The sequence below is a fragment of the Schistocerca cancellata genome, chromosome 6 (genome assembly GCF_023864275.1).
Source record: "Schistocerca cancellata isolate TAMUIC-IGC-003103 chromosome 6, iqSchCanc2.1, whole genome shotgun sequence".
Classification (NCBI taxonomy): domain Eukaryota; kingdom Metazoa; phylum Arthropoda; class Insecta; order Orthoptera; family Acrididae; genus Schistocerca; species Schistocerca cancellata.
In genome coordinates, this window is record NC_064631.1 from 618942774 (window position 1) to 618948773 (window position 6000).

A 6000-nucleotide genomic window follows, 5' to 3' on the forward strand; every position below is an offset into this window, starting at 1 on the left:
GTGGTTGTAGTCTAAAATATTTGTTTATTTATATTTATTTACTTACGTATGCTGATATGATTAGGGCCGTCAGGCCATCTGTTACATCGGATCAGAGTTTCACATGTACAGTACCTATTTTTCATCGTAGTTCTCTAAAAAAATGACAATTTTGCTATGACAAATATTATTAAATGATTTGAATGTCTGCAATGGCAGTATCAGTATATAATACTTACTATGAACTAATAAGGTTAACAATCGCAGTTCTTGTACTACTCCAGTCGTTGCCACTAATAGTGTTAATAATAATAATAATATTGAAAAAATGACAGTAATAGCACTAATTGTACTGGCACAGATCAAAAGAACTTACAGGTGTACGAAACAAATTTGTTCTTGTATAGTGATTTCTGGGGAAAGAAAGTTTAAGAAAACGGCATGGGCTAAAAATGATAGGAAATGAGGAAGTTCGGGTAGGAAAAAGGGATGTACAAGAGTAATGAGTTCGTACAATGGTAATCGTTATTATTGCTTTCGTAGATATGTCATTAACTATCTTCTGAAGCTGGAGATGATATTCAATTCTCTAATATAATACCGGAGATTGTTCCTGAGTCGCGTTCCTTCAACTGAGAATGACTTCTAGAAAGAAGATGGACGATGGAATGGGACAGAAAGGATTTTGATCTGATGGGATCGGGTGTTTCTGCCATTTTATTCAGACTAGAGCGTCAAAGACAAGAACAGATATGACGGAGCGTATTCATCGATAAGAAAGTAGAGAAAGCAGAGGGTGTGGAAATCTCTGCGCTTCTCTGCACACAGCTAGGATTGCAGTGCTTATGATGGTGAAATATGATCAAATAGTCGAACATCACAGACAGAAGGATCACAGGCATTCATACGCAGTTCCAGCCTCCGTGAGATTCCCTGCTAAAGGCCTTGTACGTTATCACTGCTGTAATCAGTAACTGGAAGGTTAATTGTTTGTACTGGTCTCTTTTTCACTTCAAGAAGAAAGAGCTTTTTATACTTGTGTAGGACGTGGAGGGATGCTAATGGCTTCTTGAACATTGGAGTTTCGTGCTCAGTCCAATTTATAATTTCATCTATTATGACTCTCAGCTCTTTCCTCAAAGGGAGAAGTGGGTGTGTGTTTCCATTTTAGAGTTAAGTACGGTAGAGATTCCCGATATTTGGGGCTATTGAACGTAGAATCACCAGCCACTAACTCAAAGTTTTTGGATACGTTTAGTTTGAACCCTCTGTCATGCGCCCATTTTGATAGTGCACACAGCTCGGCACTGATGTTCTTCATTACTGTCCTCAGGTTTACTGGTTTTGCACTTAGGTACAACTGGAGGTCATCGGCAAACATGTTGATACGAGTGACACATCTTTTATGTACAATGAAAGAAGTATAGGTCATAACAGCTAACCCTGGGGGACACCTGATACCACCTGGGTCCATTGAGACTTTATGGTGCCGGAGTGCTGGCGATATGTCAGCGAAGCCATTGTATTGCACTTGGCGGGAAATTTAGGAAGCTAAGTTTGGCAAGTGTCTAAGTCGACGGCAGTGTCGAGCGCTTTGCTGTAGTCCATGAAGGACATGATAGTTGCCTCTTCTGCATCCATAGCAAGCTTCGAGTTATCTGTTAGCCTCATTAAGGCAGACGTTTTGCTGTGATGTTTACGGAATCATGACTGATATTCGTCTAGTAGGTTGTTTGCAGTCAGGCAATTTGTCAGCTGGTCATGGAATATGTTCAAAGCCTTAGACAGCGCAAGGAGAATGCCAATAGGTCGGTAATGGGAGGACGCTGTGGCTGCGTCCTATTTAGATAGTAGCTTAGCTAGTCCTTTTTTCCAGGCCTCAGATTAACACTTCTCGTTAAGGAGTAGACGAAGACGTTTGTTATAGTGGTCAGTAACGGGTCAGTAATACGCTGCATCATTTGGATGCTGATCTGATACACATGACAGCTTTTTGACGGTGTTACAAGTCATACACATAAGATGGAAATTTTGTGGCAGTAGCTATTTACCCCCATGAAGTAATCAAAGAGTCTCAGTTCCATATGTGATTAAACTGTAATTGTAGGGAATTTGAAGTATCGTTTCAGTTGTACAGCTGGGACAATGGGACCTGCTGCAGCTTTTACTTTACCTATACCAAGACCACGCAGGTTTTTCCGTAGTAATTTGTATGCCCGATGTGTAGTGTCTCTGAGATTCATGAGCTGTTTTAGATCTTCATTTAGTCGTGGTGCACGTTTCCTTTTACGGTGATTAGGATGGCACTGCCTGACATAGATAAATTGTTTTATTTGAATTTTTATTGTTAAAACAGTCGCAGTTTCTTTAAAGAAACAGTCCAACATATGATTGAGTAGGTTTGTTAGGAAATCTATGTACATTTTCGTTTGTGTCCAAAAGTGGAATAGAAGATATCCTCCAAACTATTTTTTCCGTCTCAGTTGCAAGACCAGATAAACTGCTATATTTGCAGTCTTGGTATGAAGTCTTAGCGATTCATTTGTGGGCCATTCTAGAGATTACGTCATGAAAATTATTTCATGGACGCAAATGCCGGGTGCAGATACTAGACAGATACGAATTACTCTGTTTGGAGATTTGTTACAAATATATCTATGACAGTGTGACTGGTGTTCATATGATGGATAGGAGCACGTTGAAGTTGATATCTGTTTGAAGAAGAAAGCATCCGCCTGATTTCGCACTAGGCTGCTTATTGTATAGAAAATCTTACAACGATTACAATAGCTACCTCCAGTGCTTAAAATGGAAAGTATTAGAAAGTAAAACTAAATAAGTGCATTGCTTGAGCACAGTACTTCGCAGAAGTAGCCTACATTGTCCTGGTTCTTGATTTACAGCTTTAGTCTTTCCTCATACCTGGAAGCTCTACTTCAAGACTGGGTTTATATAACAAGGTATCTGAGTGAATGGGTGTGTGAATGGATGATTGAAAGAATTGCGCCTAGAACCTCGAAACTCAGTTTCATACATCCCGTATTCCGTCCGCCCCTGGTAGCTGAGTGGTCAGAGCGACGGAATGTCATACCTAACGGCCCGGGTTCGATTCCCCGCTGGGTCGGAAATTTTCTTCGCTCAGCGACTGGGTATTGTGTTGTCCCTATCATCATCATTTCATCCCCATCGACACGCAAGTCATCGAAGTGGCGTCAACTCGAAAGACATGGACCAGGCGAAAGGTCTACCCGAAGGGAAGCCCTAGCCACTCGGCATCTCGTAATCCGTGGCTAACAGCACCAGGCATTGTGCATGCAAACCCGTATTTTCCATAAGAGATCCAAGTAAGAGGTCCGATCGTCCGCCTGCGTAGCTGGGTGGTTACGTGCTTCTCTCCCATGCACCGGGCCCTGGTTCGAGTCCCTGCCGTGTTGGGGATTTTCTCCGCTCGTGGACTGGGTGTTGCGTTGTCATCATTATCACTCCATCTTCATCAACGACACGCAAGTAATCCAATGTGGCGTCAATTGAAACAAGACTGGCACTCGGCGGCCGAACTTCCCCGGATGGAGTCTCCCGACCAAGAATGCCATACGCTCATTTCCTTTTCCAGAGGCCTGATCGACAGTGAACACTGCACATTACCGAAGAGATTAAAACAATTACTATGTTTGCCGTCTAATGTCACATTTACAGTTACTCGTGAATCATCGACACGCTTTCACTGGGAAGATAAATTTGTGCCGCTGGTCAATCTTACGTTTACTTTATGACGAAAAGAAATGCTCTCCGCAGGCTGAATAAAAGTAATACTGCTAACGTCCGGGAACGTTTGACATAACTAACTTACTTGTGTAAAACCTGACACTGACCACTAAGTCACTTTTATAATGGAAGCAGTGCAGCTAAATGCCCACACAGTTAAAAAACAAAATTCATATTAAGAGCACACTTGCAAAACTACAGTGTCTGTCTCTAGAAAGGGTTGACGAAACTCAGACTAATTATTAAACGAAAAATGCATGTCGCTAACATAAATGGATCTTATCGCTAATGGTTCTTCCAATACAAAGAATCTTATTCATCTGACCATCGCACATACGACAAAGTCCACTTCGAATCAAAGAAATCTCCTATCGCTTCATACATTACTCATGAATACAAAGAATTTTACAGCTATACTGAATCCTAATACTTGAGTTCCGTACTATTATTTAGAACTATGCAACTTATTCGTACAATGAGTTTCTTTATTCAGGTGAGCTCTTCAACATCTGCTGTGGCATTTTACATTAGCACTGTTCTAACCTACCAGAGAGTCCACAAACGTTTTTGTTCTCCGTCGAGGTTATACGCTGCTGCCATCGCTGTCACTGCGCAACTGATTGTTTCTCACTACAACGAAAAACCAGCCAAAGTGGCAAATTACTCTGTTTTTATTCGCTCCATGACTAGTTTCGATTATTTGACGTTGTGTTAGTAGGCTGTTTAGGTTTTTATATTGGTAACGCCACGTAGCGCTCTGTATGAAAATCACTGGCTGTGCTGTGTGCAGTCAGTGGCTGGTTTGCATTGTTGTTGGCTATTGTAGTGTTGGGCAGTTGGCGGTTAACAGCGCGTAGCGTTGCACAGTTGGAGGTGAGCCGCCAGCAGTGGTGGACGTGGGGGAAGTGAGATGGCGGATTTTTGAGAATGGATAATCTGGAGGTGTGTCCATCAGAAACAGTACATTTGTAAGAATGGATGTCATGAACTGCTATATATATTATGACTTTTGAACACTATTAAGGTAAATACATTGTTTGTCCTCTATTGAAACCTTTCATTTGCTAACTATGCCTATCAGTAGTTAGTCCCTTCCGTAGTTTGAATCTTTTATTTAGCTGGCAGTAGTGGCGCTCGCTGTATTGCAGTAGTTCGAGTAACGAAGATTTTTGTGAGGTAAGTGATTTGTGAAAGGTATAGGTTAATGTTAGTCAGGGCCATTCTTTTGTAGGGATTATTGAAAGTCAGATTGCGTTGCGCTAAAAATATCTTGTGTGTCAGTTTAAGCACAGTCATATGTAATTTTTCTAAGGGGACGTTTCAGTTGTTCGTCTATAGCCATCGTCTGTATTCCCACCGCAAAACTAATTAATATTGGGAAATTCGACATAAGTCGCTCGTCACTGGCTTACATTTCATATGGAACATCTAGTTTCATTTTTGCTGTAATGAACACGTATTCTACCTGTCGTCGGATGATAGAATACACTGAATCAACGAAGCCTTATTTCAGAAGATTCAGTATATATTTCCATTTAATATCTCCCAGTAAAATCTAATTGGTAAATGTGAGCGAAGACTACCAAACCAAGCTTTGAAACGGATAAGAAACTGGATATTTATTCAAGAAAACTTGTATTCATATTTCAGTCAGAGTATCTTCGCTTTGGTTTCCGCGTTCCTTCGTGATATCTTTAGTTGTACGTAAACGTTTCCAGCAGCGTTGGCACGGACAATTTCCATATAGTATAGGGCCGTTTGTAACTACATAGATACAGATAAAACAACAGTAATATGTAATGGGGCAGGAGATAATTCCAGCACAGTATGTCACTTCTGCTGTTTGATACCTTCTTTTATTAGAGAAGTTGGCTGAACAGTCTCCTTTTTTAAACAAGTACTCTTGTTACGTAGCGTGACATGTGATATTTGCTGTTCTTGGAAGACGTAGCCCACTAGGAGAAGGTCTGCATTTGCGTCTATACTCTGGAAATTTTGTGGCGTTCAGTAATTCCGGTGCCGCTGACTTTCCCCTCTCCCCTGTTTCATTAGCAAATTGCCCATAAGAAGAATGCCTCGGTAAATCTCCGTATTCTCGAACGTCTTCCACATCCTGATAGTGCTCATTTCGCTAGAAGTATGTGGAACGAAGTAACGCGTAGCCTGACTCTTCTTAGGCCGTCCGTTCTCGAAATTTCTGCAGTTAACAATCACATGATGCACAATGTCTCTCTTGCAGCGTCTTCCACTGGAATT